Here is a 16338-nt window from a genome sequence, read left to right on the forward strand (position 1 = left end):
CAATATAAAGTCATATGTTACTATAAAAAGATATATAAATATGCTCTGCACATTGATTATCAAGTTGGCTTCTATAACCTATGCATGTAAACATAAAAATATATGCATCACGATTATATATCATTTATCATAAATGTGACCTAAAATTAACATACCAGCTATAATCTGACTAAACATATAATTAATAAGCTTGCTTGCCCTTTTGGACTTCACTGAAGGAGGTTTTGCTTGTTTCTCTGTTTTTGTAATGATGTCGAATCCCTTGTTTTCTTAAAAACCAGTTGAAGGAAACTGAAACTACGTAACATCCTTTCTTAAGTAGTTTCCCGAATGCAATCATTTTATTGACTAGACAGCTGTACTTTGTAAAAGCACCATGAAATTCTTCTTTACTACCCCTGAGTTTGGCATTTGATGACAAACTTGATGTGCTGTGGGTCGTTAATGCAGGATACTAACCAGAGTTCTAAATTAAAGTGCATTAAATCTAAGTAGCTGGGTCCACCTGGATTCATGTTTCTAAACACCTAACGGAGCTTCTAAAAAAACTCTCTTGAGAATTAACTGAGAGGAACAAAAGAACTCTGTGGGTGGTGTGTGTACAGAATCATTTGCCGTCTTTCTCAAAGCTGCAGTTTAACTACCAAACACGGAACTCTACATACTAGACTGAAAAAAAGAAAATCTTTAAGGCCCAGAGGCCAAGTCCTAGATGTGGCCTTGTATGACTCCCTTTGTGAGCCACACACTGTGGGTTCCACCCTGGGCCAGATGTCTGGATGCACAGTGAGTTTAGGAACTCCTCACCCCCAACTTTTCCATTTATATGAGTCCACTTTGCAGTGCATTACTTTTTTCTGTCTTTGCTGTAAGTCTGGAGGCTCTCTCATCTCTCATCTACCTCTGACTCATGGTGTTTCTGCAGGAGAAACACTTGTCTCTGCTGAGTAAGAAAAACATCACTCTTCTATTGGAGCTACATTAATCAGTACAGTGTTCAGTTTCCTAGTGTTACACCATCATGCTAAACTAATCTAAGTTCCCTTCTTGTATTGCTTAAGGCTATATATTTTTATGAACTTGCTGGTTGTAAGAAGACTATTTTTCTTTTCTACAATAAATCTTTTATTTTTATACGTATTTATCAAATTGGTTATATGTTCTTATGCTTTCAAGTAAAAAATTTCCCAACATTTAAAGATTACTTCAAAGTTGTAAGTTATTTATAGAGGAAATAAAATATTATTTCTTCAAAAGAAAAATAATCTTGTGTAGCAAAAACACTATTCTATTTAAGTGGCTCTGAAATCACACCCTCACAGTGGCCATCAGTGACTAGTTACAGATAAAATAAGAAGTGCAAAGAATAAACATAAAATATACTATGCAGTGGCTTGCAGATAGACTAAGGAAAGCATAAGAACAAAATTAGAAGGAAGGCCTGGACAGCATGGCTCAGCGGTTGAGCATCAACCTATAATCCAGGAGATTGAGGTTCGATTCCCGGTCAGGGCACATGCCCGGGTTGTGGGCTTGATCCCCAGTAGCAGGCGTGCAGGAGGCAGCCGATCAATGACTCTCTCATCACTGATGTTTTTCTCTCTCTCTCCCTCTCCTTCCTCTCTCTGAAATCAATAAATATATATTTTTAAAAAATTAGAATGAAGGCAAAGTCATTTGTCTTAAAACCCAATGAAACTCATTGATATTTTCCCACAGAAAAATGACAATTTCCACATAACTTGTCATGCAAAAAGAGCTTAATAGAAACCCCACATAAATTATTACATCCTTTCTTCACGTATTTTGCCTCATGTTGAGATTAACTTTTAAGTGCAATCCAAGAACTTAATAAAAATAGTAGCAGCATTAGTTACAATAGCAATAGCAGAGGTAACTGCTAATGTTATTAAACGTGTACTATATACCAGATCATGCTATAAACATTATATGAATTACCATATTTAATCCTACTAACATCTCTATTAGATACATATTATTATTAGTCCCATCTAACAGAGAGAGAAAAAAGTTTAGAGGAATTAAGTGACTTGGCAAAGATAAAAGCACTTGTAAATGGTACAAATGGGATATAAATCCAGGTAGACAGACAAAGAGCACACTTACAAAAAATATGCCCTGCCCGGCCAATGTGGCTCAGTGGATGAGCATAGCTCTATGATCCAGGAGATTCCTGGTCAGGGCACATGCCCAGGTTTCAGGCTCGATCCCCAGCAGGGGGCGTGCAGAAGGCAGCCAATTAATGACCCTCTCTTGTCATTCATGTTTCTCTCTCTCTCCCTCTCCCTTCCTCTCTCTGAAATCAATACAAAAACATCTAAAAAAAAAAAAAGCCCTGGCAGGTGTTGCTCAGTGATTAAAGTGTTGGCCTACAGACTGAAGGGTCTTGGGTTCAATTCTGGTCGAGGGCATGTATCTTGGTTGCAGGATGGATCCCAGGCCCCTGGTGGGGGGAGCTTGTGGGAAGCAACCAATCGATGTGTCTCTCTCACATTGATGTTTCTCTCTCTCTCCTTCCCACTTTATATGTGTGTGTGTACGAGCATGTCATAAGTCTCTAATTACTCATTTAGATTAAATTTCCCTTTATTTAACAATTACACATGTATAGACTAAATAGCAGGGTGAAGATTATGAGTAACTACTTCCAAATGAGAACGAGAGGATGCCTGAATTACAGAGCGTGGGAGTCCCACACGAGCTACTCTCTGAAGCATTTTCTCCCTCGAGCTCTCCTGACGCTCTGAAACCCCAAAGAATTTCAGTGCTCAGAAAAAAGCAGGCTAGTGGCAGTCCACACTGACCTAGTATGTTAATTAGAAAACACATTCTACTTATAAGGAATTGCTATATGTATGGCTGATTTTAAATTGTTCCTGGATTTTTTTTGAATCTTTGCAATTTAATTAGAACAAAGAGTAGGGCCAAAGAGGAAACGTACTAAAGGGACAGACAGAAAGCAATAAAAGAGAGATGGGGAAGGGGGAATACAAAAAAGGAAAAGAGAAAAAAATAAACAGAAAAGGAAAGTATTTAAGAATGAGAAAGATTACAAAAAATAACTTAGAAATTTACAAAAATAATTTACACAAGTAAAGGTAAATTGTGAAAAGCAGACTAAGAGCAAAAATGAGAAATGAAAAAGGAGGAAAACCTGTGCCTGCGACTGAAACACCAACTTACAGAAACCTCTTCGCTACTTTTTCCTACACGTCTGTCACTTGGTAGCTATGCGGATGCACTGCTTGTCATTTTGTGGGTCAGAAATAACAATGAGGTGCCCTTAATACAGATATTCTCTTTGTTACAGTCTCTCTGTTAACTTGTTTTCTTTTTGAAGTATATACACTAAAATCCAAGAGCCTAAATGATTATAAGAAATATTAAAAAGTATTTTACTTTATCTTATTTTAACTTGAACCTATTTTAATACACTATTAATCGCCTTATATTGTTCTTCTACTATGTAACATTAGAAAGCACACTTCATTTCAAAGTTAAACATACATATTACTTATAATAGGCAAAGTCAGCAAGCTCTTTCCTGCCTTCCAATAATATATTTGTTATAATGAAACGAAAATAAAAAAGAATCATGCTTTCCTGTCTGGTCTTTTTCCAGGTTAACACTTATCCTAAGATCTGGAATGTATTACTTCTGAACAAACTTAAGGACTACACTTTGACCATAAATATGTAATGTAAACCCAAATTCAACCATAAGGAACTTTAGTTCAAGGAATGTGTGATGATACTACAGCTTATTTTAAAATATCACTGGTATTTCTTCTACTGTAGATAAAAATTTGATTATAAATAAAATCTGCCTTTAGAAAAATATTCACAAATCCACTGATCCACAATTGGATGAATATATTTATAAATTAACTTCTAAGCAGTTTGAAAGTATGTCCAAAGAAGCTAACTGGAAAGAGACACACAAAATACAACTTCCTTTGGGGGGAAAAACCTCGATTTTATACTTGTTCCAACTAGCTACCAAGGATGACCGATGATCTTCCTAAGTCATCAGGGTTTGTTGTAGCACAAAATTAAAATGGTAATGACCTTCCTGCCATTTGCAACTTAGTCTGGATATGACTTCAGCTTTGAAAAATTGAGAGAAAATTTTAATGTACCAAGAAGGTACTACATAATGAAAATACATTTAAATAATAATCTATTTAAATAATGGGCTATGTAACTTGTCAAAGAATCCTAAGTTAACATAAAAAACAAAGCCAAAACAAAATAAAGAGAACTCTAGTCATTAAAGACACCGATACTAGGAATAGAATGTGTCAGATAAAAATGAATTTACAACTACCTAATACCGTAATATCTTAGAAAACAACCAACTTATACTTTTCCTGTGTGTGATGCCCTCACCCAGTCTGGGCGAGAGGATGGAAGTACAAAGGGGCAGTCAAGGAATAATGCTGTGACTCGGGATGACTCCTGCACCACCTTTTGGCAAGGGACAGATCCCAAAGCAATGGCTACCTTTTCTGACATTGCCTCTCTGTCATATTGTACTCTTCAAGGCATGTATCTCAATGGAAAATGGGGCCAATCAACCAACTTTGGTGTAATAAATCCTAAAATATGTACAGGTCCTAAAATATGTAAATAATCTTTTAAAACAGGAACATACTAGCACAAAGTAAACGAAAGACAGGCTGAATGAATTAAGAATATCTATACATGATTATATACTTATGTGTGTGTGCTATACTTGAATAAAAGTTCACTTTTTATTTTAAAGATCAGGAATAAGCCTCAGAGAGGTGCATTAACATAGTGCTTGGTCAAACAGCGCATTAATGGCAGAACACAGATGTAAATCTAGATCTATCCACCTGCCTCACTCCAAAGCCACTGTCTGATTTTGTGATTATACTACACTGTCTTCCATTCAAAATAAGTACAGCAAAATAATTAATCATTCCATAGGTATTAAAAGCTTCTAAGAAAGGCACTGGGCATTGTGCTGGACACTGGAAGCTTTCAAGTATATAGTGGTAATGAATTATGGCAATAATCAAAAATTTTAATAGCCATTGCTATATATGAAGAAGTGAAAGTTAAGTCCGACATCCACTGGAGGCATCAAGAAAGGCTTTATGAAGAAAATGGTATCTCTGGTAAGATCTCAAAGGATGGACTGAGTTTAACAGGTGGAGAGAGGGTCTGACCATTAGAAAATCTCAGGAAAACATTTCTAAAGTCATATGACTGATAAAGGGCCAGACTCGTTTAAAAAGTGATAGGTTTTTATTGTTTTTGTTTTTTGCTCTTGGGTAGGAATTAAGCAAAAGAGAAAAAAGAGAGAGAGAACTCACAGACATGGACAACAGTGTGATGATTGCACAGAGGGGACAGGGCGGGGTGGAAGAGGAAGAGGTCACAGAGGGGATACACTGCGAGGACAAAAGTAAAATAAAAAGATAAAAATAAAAAATTGTTATTAAGCAAGACCCAAAATGCTAATAAAAGAAATGAATAGACTCAATTACATTAAGTTTAAAAGTTTTGTTCATCAAACACCATAAAAATGTTCCAAAAATCATTTGCTATAGAAAATGGGGAGAAAATATTAGATATATGTACATACAATAGACAAAAGAGCATTTCAAAATCCTAGTGTATTGACTTAAATAGTCGTTGCCTCCCGGGAGGTACTGACTGGGACAGAGCCTTCTGGGTGCTATTAATGTTGTTCACCTTGATCTGGGTATTAGTCACATGAGTGCTAGAGTCTGAATGCCTGTGTCCCCCAATTTCATATGTTGAAATCCTAATGCCCAGTGTGATGGTACTAGTGGGTAGGGTTCAAGGGAGGTGCTTCAGTCATGAAGGCGGTGGCCTCATGAATGGGATTAGTGCCCTTATAAATGAGGCTCCAAAGCGCTCTCTAGCCCCTTCTATCATGTGAGGACACAGTGAGAAGGCACTGGCGATGAACCCAAAAGAGGGCCCTCAACAGAACCAGACCATGTTGGCACCTTGATCTTGTACTTCCCAGTCTCTAGAACTTTGAAAAATAAGTTTCTATTGTTTCTAAGCCACCCAGATGGCATATTTTGTTACAGCAGCCCAAAGAGACTCAGACAATGGGTGGGCACGCATGTAAAAGTACATCTGCACATCTAAAATGTGTGCACTATACTACATGCAAGTCATATCTTAATAAAAACAAATGAATTAAATAAGAAGCCTGTGGCTCAGTAAGAAAAAACAAACACCTCAAAAGGTAAACGTGCAAAAGCTTTAATGCATATCCACAGGACACGATGCAGGAAAACTTGGCTGATGTCATTGAGAGCAGAAACTTAATAATCAATACAGAGAGAAGCAGCAGATAATCATGAAACTGAATGCTGGGTAAAGAAATCTGGATTTCTTCCTGAAAGCACTAAGAAATTATTAAACATTTTGAGTAGAGAAATTATTTGATAAAGTCTGGTAGCAGGAAAGGTGGCAAGAGGCAAAATATAGTTTGGAGGTTACTGGCAGAGAGAGAAAAGAGCCAAACATTAAAGTTTCAAATCACAGAAAAATAGGCCAGAAATAATATCATAAATAGAATTATGAAAGCTGGAAGGGGAAAATGAGTTTCTGACTGTTTTCTCAGAAGGTTTTTTTTGTTTGTTTAGGTTTGACTGGGGATAGAGTGATTTTAATTATTTTTAGAACATTGAATTTAAAGTGGCAGAATGATATCCAATCACCAATGTTCCCTGGGCCTAGTGAGAAGTAAGGCTAAAGCTTGAGGGGCCGGGGATCATTCTGATAAGGATGGTGAGATGAATTATTAGGGCGAAGAGGAAAAGGAGCGTAACAGCAGCTCAGTCTGTTAAGGTGTAAGGGGGGCGCTGACAAAGGAGAGGGGGGCAATGACGTTACATTAAGATGTACAGGCCTCATTAAAGAGGATTTAAAGATGAGTTACTTCAGTATGTTTCTAATTTTATCTTAGCTGCTCTGTGCTTGTCCACCGTGGAAATAGGAGTAGAGTTACTCTGGTTACAAAAGCTATGGTTTTTACTCTATAGGTTCAAGCAGCCGACAGTAAACGCGGCACCTGTCCCCTCGGCACACACGCACCGCGTCATCGATAGACTTCGCAGTGGGGAGAGGAAGCTGTCAAACAGTCCCTGGATACCTACCTGGTGAACAGTTTACCAGCTCCTGTCCTGACCAGCTGCCAGCAACAGTTTTCAAATTAATTAAAACATATGGTCATTAAATTCACAACAAGGAGGCATTACAAATCAGCATCTTCTGTACAGCAGATGTATTTATAAGTTGCCGTAAAGACAACTTTTAAATTTAAGAGATGCTTTATCTTAATTTCTGATCCTAATTTGGCAGTGACTTTGAACAATTCAGTTTTTAGTTTATTTGCCCTCTAGTCCCCCCAGTTACAGGGTTAATGTTCTATAAATAATATTTAGTGTATTAAGAAAGCTTACTATTTCAATAAGCCTTGCAGAAAGGTTCTGTAAAACAAATAAAAACTACTACCTCTTGGTTTCCAATTTGAAAATTTGAATCGGGGAGGAGGGATGGTATGAGTTCATGTTAAGAGGCTTTTCTGTAGAATAAAAAACCCTGTATTTCTATTAAATTGGGGTTTCTATGATGAAAGATATTAAAGCAGAACTAAACACATGATTTACTACTGTTAAATTGTTTTTCTGAAAAAATCCATCTTAACTGTACAATTAGACAGGATTTACCTGTGTCGGGGGGGGGGGAGGGGGAGAGGTTGTACTAGTAGGCAGAGGAAACAGAATCACAGTGATATATCCTAGAGTGGAGAAACCATATTACGCCACACTCTTGGCATTGCTCAGATGAGCTGTAAAAGACTAACAGCCATGTTAACTCCAAATTCAACTCAAGCTCATAAACTGAATTTGAACTAAGTACCTACTAAGCCAGGCCTGCAAATAAATAAATAAGTGGACAACTCAACCAAAAGATATGCAATGCATAATCAAAATGATACTCGTTTTCTGTTTAGTTCCAATTTCATATTATAAATCTTTTTGGTTGGGAAAACAAGTATCAATGTGTCTAGTCTCCAATCTTGTATGTTCATACCCCCATGTTTTATTTTTTTTTTGCCTTGTATTAGAATTATTATGTAACCCTTGTAGATGGGTTTAGAATGGAAGATACTGATATCTTATTACAGATAATAAAAATACAGATATCTTAGTACAGTCTCGGGCGTAGAATATATCTGCTCAATGTCAAGGTATTTATGAAGCAAAACATTTTAACTGGGAGTCACTTCCTAAAGCATCCCACATGTAGGTGAGAAAAACATGTTTTGACAATTGAAGGCAATGACATCATACGTTAACGCCAAATGCTGACTCTATAGTGCTCAACCTCTGGTTCCACCATTATCCAAGTACCCTATTTTTTAAGGCCTAAATGATTAAAGATAATCTTCAATATAATTATGTTAAGAATGAAGGTCTTGCCCGGCCGGGCGTGGCTCAGCGGTTGAGCGTCGACCTAGGATCCAGGCGATCAGGGTTCGATTCCCGGTCAGGGCACATGCCCGGGTTGCGGGCTAGCCGATCAATGACTCTCTCGTCATTGATGTTTCTCTCTCTCTCTCCCTCTCCTTTCCTCTCTCTGAAATCAATAAAGATATATTAAAAAAAAAAAAAATGAAGGTCTTTAGACCACTTACTATCTCCGATCTGAAAATGAAGGAAAAAATATAAACGAAACATAAAATACTCTGCTTTCCTACCTAGAGTACCAAGTAATCCAAGAGAAAGTTAAGTAAAAGCACAGATATTAAAGGTCAAATATACAGTCCACTGCTCTGTTTCTAGTAGGTATATTAATGGTCTGGTACCAGTTGATTGCAAGTCAATTATAGCATTTATTGCCTAGGTCCATAAGAAACAGCGAGCAAAGGATTAGTGGGTGAGGCACTCTGCAGATGAGATCAACAGTTCTCAAGGGTCAGAAATTTGAAGCTGGAAGTAACCATGAGCACATAGTCCCTGAGGATATGTAGCAATACCGGAGGCCGTAGGTTGGATAGAAGGCTTGAGCTGACATCTGGGTTAAATGTAAAACGAATGTGTTTGACAGATGATCCAAAAAATCACTTTTAGCTCTAGAGATCTGTTACTTTATACCTGACAATTTTGTGGTGGCTGTACCATGTTAAGAGGCACCTTCAGAGCCTAGAGAAAAGGTCCACTAACAACAAGAGTAACTCTAAGTTGAAAAATTCAATTTCAGCTTTTTAAAAAAACAGTAGAGAGAAAAAATGATAACTTTTCCCCACAGAAGAAAGAGGAAAATGTTTCTCCTGGGAGAATCTATCATTTAAGGCTACTTGTCTAAAATTGAGCGCAATACAATGATTTTTTCAAAGTATGAGTATAGGAGGTAAAGTATATTTTATATTCTGTAGGAAAAGCTAAGAAGAGCAGTCTTGCTCTCCTAATGGAATCTGTGCTCTGTCTCCTCGGTATTTCCCATTTGACTGCCCCCTTTTAAGCAAGGATATACAGAGAAAAATACAATAAAAAACATGAGGCCATATAATTGCTTCAGAAACAAACACCTTGAATAATTTAAACTTTATTGTAGCTATAACTTCTAACACAAATTTTTAAATTCTGAAATTTAAAGTTTACTAGATTAAAAATATAGGAACATCCTTATGGGTAGTAATCAAATTCTATCTCAGCTAAGGCCTTTTGCTTCCACCCAACTTTTCAAAGGCCTTCTTTTTTTTTTTTTATTATTGTTAATATACTTTATTTATTTAATTGTTGACACTACTACAGATGTCTCCCCCCCCCCCCCCCCCCCGTGCCTGTCTCCACCCAGCCCCTGCTCCCCTTTCCCTCTGGCCATCACTACCCTGTTGTCTGAGTCTATGGGTTATGGCTATATATTCTTTGGCTAACCCCTTCACCTTCTTTTATCCAGTACCCCCTCCCCTCCCCTCTGAGAGCTGTCGGTCTATTCCATGTATCCATGCCTCTGTTTGTATTTTGTTTGTCAGTTTATTTTGTTTATCCCACATACAAGTGAGCTCAAAGTCTCAAAGTAAATAGCCTTTCCCTTGGAATATAAGCTGAGTTTGTTTAAGCATTAGGTTAAAGCTCTGGTTGCTTTGTCTACGAAAAGCCATCTTCACATGACAAAAGTATTCCTCTTTGTACGGGGTTGAGGTCTACGAGGTGCTTTTACTTTTTCCTTTACAAACTTTAAAAAAAATACTAAAAATAAAATCAATACAGTAGTTTAAAAATTGTTTTATTTTTATGAAATTACACTTTATAAATCTTATAGTATAAAAGATGAGATGTTTTCCATTTTAGTCATTTAAAAAAATATAACTAGTTCAACTTTTATTCTCATAAACTCACAGAAGCAATCATTTTTATGAAAACAGTTTATATTAAACCTAATGTATATATACTCAATTTTTGTATTAGACTATTACACAGTATAATTCCCTTCCTAACGTGCATTTCTCATATATAGAAGGTATGTGAATGACAAGTAAATGTGAAGAAAAAACTTAGGATTATTTAAATTTGATAATTAACACATATGATCAGATAGATTACTCTTCTAACATATAGATATTTTAAAATATGAATAACAAAGAAACTATTCTTACAACTCACTGCATCAGACACATAAATAGGTGTTACCCACATGTATGGATACCTTCATTCTAAAAAGTAGACATTTTGATGCACTTGCCATCTAAAATGTGGCTTCCCATCATCGCCCAACTAGTTTTGGAACATGTTAGGTTACTGGTTATAGATATAAAAACTACACTAAGGACAGGTTTCTTGGCATTTAAATAGAACATGGCATTTTTGTCATATTAATAGCAAATACCCATGTCACTGAGAAATTTCCACCCATAGTTATTTTCTAGTTATTTCAAATCCACCTGCACTGAATGCAGTTTTCCACCTAACTAGTGTTAATACACCACACGCTAAACATAATATTTGCTATTCTTGAATTTTATATAAATATTTTAGCACTCTCTATGCTCAAAAACTGGTTTGAATCAGGTGAATTATAGTTAGTCAGTATAATACTGATATGTGTTATTTAATAAACTTTAAGGGTGTTTCTACACATATCATAAATCTGGAGAAAAGACACTAAACCAGCCAATTACTGAGCTATACCTAGGTGGTCTTAGATCAGTTATATATTCAAATATTTGGTTTAAATATTTTAATGTTTCATCCAGACGTTTATCAAGAGTTTTGTTGTATTAGTAGACAATGGTTATTTAGCTGAATTTCTAATAGTTCTTGCAACATATCTTGTTTTTGAAAGAGAGAATATACTCAATTTTCACATTAAGACAAATACTTATACAGTTATAATGTGCTAAACAGCTTTAGGCTAGGCATAAGGCACTCATGATATATTTTCCACCTCTTATTAGTACAAAGAAAGAACTTTTTTGTCATATAGCTTTGCTATCCTGAACTCAACAACCCTTTAAAATTTATTTAAACCTTAGAAAATAGTGCAAAGGAAAAAAGTACAGAAGAATCATTTTATAAAAGTTGTTCTCCAAGTAGCTGAGTGTGTGCCAGAGGAAAGCACAGGAAACAAAGGCCAAACAAGGAATCTATATGACAGAAAGGCGCAGGAAAACCCAAACCAGCACACATATAAATGTTATAAGCACGCACTGTAAAACAGGAGAGCTATAATGTTTAGCAGCAAGAGGGCCCTCTGGTATGACTATTCAGTGAGGTGGTAGAAGAACAGGTAAGAGCAAACTAAGGAAGATACCTAACACTGTTGTGCAGAAAATTCTATACATAAAAATGATATGTTAAGTATGTGTTTAATGTAATTCATTAGGATGAGACAGTTATAATTTTTTTAAGTGATGGCCATAAATACTTTCACATAGCTTTTTCACATATATATTATCTTAGTTGATCTTTAAAACAAACCTATGATCTGGGTATTTTAAGATTAGGAAACATAAAAAAGATAAATATGTAATACTTATATCTCATATAAACTACTAAATAAGAAAAGTAGGTCTTCCTAGAAATGGTTCTAGAATCCACAAAAACATAAGAATCAGGCATGTTTCTCAAGAGCACCAATGCAAAAAATGACTGAGTTTACATTTGCTTCAGGCTAATAATACATAATTCTCTCTCCCCGCCAGGCCATCCCGACTTCTGTCTTTCCTGAATCGTGGTTTTCGGGTTCCCTGCCATTGCCTTTGTCCATGCCCCCTCCTCTCCTTGCGATGCCCATCTTTCATTCAATCCCAGCCACCCCTTTGAAGCCTTTCGCGGTTAATCCAATCTACTCCGATTTCTCCCTTCTCCCAATACTGCATATAAGAAAATCCTAACTCCAGATTTTACTCTAAAATTTCATTTGCAAATCAGTTGTTGGAAACTTAGAATGGAGTTTTATGTAAGAAAACTTGTTATACAATCCCCGGGTGTCACAAAAGCCTTTTAAACTCATAGTAATAGAAACACTATTTGAGATAAAAAGTAAAAAAATTATTTCAGTGGTTGAGCATCGACCTAGGATCCAGATCGCAGTTCGATTCCCAGTCAGGGCACATGCCTGGGTTGTGGCTCGATCCCCAGTCGGGGGCGTGCAGGAGGCAGCCGATCAATGACTCTCATCATTGATGTTTCTCTCTCTCTCTCCCCCTCCTTCCTCTCTCTAAAATCAATAAAGATATATTTTTAAAAATTTATTTCATAATAATAACTTATAACAAGTGCTAGTGTTTGTTCAATTAGCAGAACATGTCGAGAGCTGGGTGGGGGTGGGGGGAGAGATTGAATAAAAAGGAAAAACTTGTGGACACAGACAAGTATGGTGATTATGGGGGTTGGGGGCACGTTACAGGAGATAAATGATGATGGGCTAAGACTTGACGTGGGGTGCTGAGCACACAATACAGTGTACAGAAGATGAGTTGTGGAATTGTGCACCTGAAACCTGTATAATTTTGTTAACCAGTGTCACCCCAATAAAGTCAATAAAGAGGGGAAAAAAGAACAGGGTGGGGAGGCAGGTATGGCTATAAAAGGGCAACAGAAGAAATCCTTGTGGTTCTGCACCCTGACAATGGTGAAGGATAAGTGAACTACACAAGATAAAAATCACACAAAACTAGATACACACACAAACAAATAAGTACAAGTAAAACTGTGGAAATCTGAACTAAATCAGTGGATTGTATGTATCAAGGTGTTGGAACCAAGAGGTTAGAGGACAGAGAAGCAGTCCCAGTGAGCAGGACTGGGTCATGATTATGGTACTGGTTACATGTGCTCTGCTGGATATCAGACCTAATCATTGTACTAGGGTTTTTCAAGATGTTTCCATGAGGGGAAACTAGGTGAAGGGTACATGGATTGCTCTGTATTTCTTGCAATTGCAATTGAGTCTATAATTATCTCAAAGTAAAAAGTTCAATTAAAAAAAAAACTTGATTTAGCACAATCCCCCCCATGTTCACAATAATCCACATCCATCCCAACACTAGATATACTCATTCCCTTCCCCACAATCCCCAAAGGCTCTTCCAAATTACAGCATTAGTTCAAAGTCCATGAACTAATCATCCAAATCAGGTCGAGATGCAAATGATGTTCTTGGGTACTGCGCCTCGAGCACAAATCCTCTCAGTGTGAAGGCCTTCAAACTAGAGACAAGTTATCTGCCTCCCACACATCCAAAATACCTACTTTTCAAGGACAGGATAGTCACAATATATAACTTCTATTCAAAAAGGTGAGGTGGCAGTTTTGGGGGATAGGAGGTATGTAAATGTAACTGGCCCATAATTCTTGTTAAAAAATTTCAATTATAGTTAACACAGTACCTTATTAGTTTCAGGTGATTAGACATTTATATAACTAATAAAGTGATCACCCAGATAAGCCTAGTAACTGTTCTATAATTCTAATGCCCAGCAGGGCACATGTAACCAATATCTTGATGAGAGCTCAGTCCTACCCAGTGGGACTATTTCTCTGTGTTCCAGGTTCTAGCCTCTTGGTTCTACATCTAACACATTTCCTTTTCCACAAAAAAAGCTCATGTTTGTAACTGAGAATTTTTCTCCTACCTACAGAAGTTCAGGGATCTAAAGGTCTCATTTTGTGTTGTTTCAGTCCCTTTAAGTTCAGGCTGATATAATTCTTTTTCTTTTTTTTTACATTCAATATTATTTTGTATTAGCTTCAGGTGTATAGCATAGTGGTTAGACAACCACATAATTTACGAAGTGATCTTCCTGATATTTCAAGAACTCACCTGGCACCATACACAGTTGTTATAATATCATTGACACTATTTCCTGTGCTGTACTTTACATCCCCATGCTCATTCTGTAACAGGCTGATATAATTCTGAAAACTTTAAAGGTTTCTTCTGCATCAACTTATAAATCACTCATTCAGGAAAAAGCCACGCCCAAAGATCTCTTTAAAATAAGTCCTCATTTGCCTTGGACTCTGTGAGGCTGCTGTGGGGCAAATCCCTGAAGGTGGGAAGCCTTTGTGTGTAACAGAGAGGAAGTAGGAGGCATGCCCTAAGTTATTTGGAAGGCCTTCTGAGTGTCTGAAACAGTCTATGAGGGCCACCTCACCTCTTTCTGAGGTCTTAAAAAAGGTTTTATAGTTACACATTAGTTTCATTTTTACCTTGAGACCATATTTTCCTAACTCCACTCTGGATTTCACCTTTGTTTCATCACCCTTTCTGACTTTGAGGACCCTTTGCAGGCTGGAAAATTTGTCCTGGGCCCTTTACGTTTCCTCCAGTTACTGCTTAAAAACAATAACCCCTTTTCTCGCTCATCTCTCTCCATCCATATCTCCTGAGAGGTAGTTAGTAACAGGAATAGTTGACAACACTTGACACTTTCTGCCTGGAAATCTCATTTGCCAGATCCATCAGTTCATTAAGTGTATCTTCTATATTCCATGTTACCCTGAGTGACAGCATTGCTAAACTTTCTGCCACTAGATAATAAAGATCTTATTTTCAGCCTCAAACGATGCTGTCATCACCTTTCAGGCCCTCACCAATAGTCTCCCTGAATCCCTTCCAGGTTTCCTGAACACAGTCTTCTTTGCCCACCAGCGGGTCTCATGTACTTTTAGTTTTTGTTACAGCAACACCCCATTCCAGATATTAAATTCTGCTCTGATGAGCTATTATTACATAGCAAACCACTCCAAACTTAAGTAGCAGAAAAAATCACAACCCTTTTCTCACGCTCATGGGTTCTGCAGTTCAGAACTTTGGACAGTGAACAGTGGACATGGCTCTTTCTTAAGACTCCATGATACCTGGACCTCAGTTGTGAAGACTTAACAGCTCGAGGCTTCTTTACTACTTGGTTGGTGTCTGGGATCAGACGGATGGAAGGATGAGTGACTGTGGACCTTGGGACTGGACTTCTCACAGGATGGTGACTAGGTTTTAAGAGGAAGTATCCTGAGAAGGAACAGCCAGACAGCAAGCATTCCAAAGGCAGAAACTGCAAGGCTCTTCTGACCAAGCCTCAGAAGTCACATACTGTCACTTCTAAGGCATTCTATTGATGACAAGCAAGCATTAAGGTCAGCCTAGATTCGAGGGAAAGGAAACTGGAGGCCGTCTCTTGATGGGAGAGTGACAAGGTCACACTGCAGAAAAGCAGGTGGATATGTTGTTGCCATCTTTGGAAAATTAAAAAGTCACAGTGGATATGAAAAGATTGATCAGTCTCAAGAGGAAAATAGCTGAGGCTTCAACTAATGACAACTCTACTGAAGTAATAATAATACAAACAGTAAAAATGATACTAACATCGTTCCTCAAAAAACTTAAAAACTAGAAAAATATGACTATTTGTTATTGGGCTTGCCTTTTATGATAAAAACTGGCACTTACTGTCTTTTTATTAGTTAAATTTTATAAATGTAGTTCTGGGGTCTCTACTACATTACATTATCATTTGGGGGGAAAATATAATGAGCATATACATAAGGGTTGAATGTCCTTCGGAAGAGCTACTGTTACCAAACAATTTACACAAACAAAATTTGAACCTGATAATGAAAATATGTGTGTACCATCATTCAAAATAATCTACCACATTGCACAGGAGAGAAAAAATGTTATATTCAACTCTATATTACTGACATTGCAAGAAGTACAACAGATGAGCACACTACTTCAAAAAATATAATTTAGTATTCTTTTCTAAGTCCAGAGAGGACTACATATTTATCATAA

The 16338-nt window shown here is 37.0% G+C and overlaps 1 protein-coding gene across 4 annotated transcripts in view; it reads right to left on the minus strand.

The window, feature by feature from the left end:
- SSBP2 (single stranded DNA binding protein 2) overlaps positions 1 to 16338 on the minus strand; it is a 239473-nt gene that overhangs the window by 115129 nt on the left and 108006 nt on the right. The window lies entirely within an intron of this gene.

This window comes from Miniopterus natalensis, chromosome 3 (assembly GCF_054644295.1).
Source record: "Miniopterus natalensis isolate mMinNat1 chromosome 3, mMinNat1.hap1, whole genome shotgun sequence".
Lineage (NCBI taxonomy): Eukaryota > Metazoa > Chordata > Mammalia > Chiroptera > Miniopteridae > Miniopterus > Miniopterus natalensis.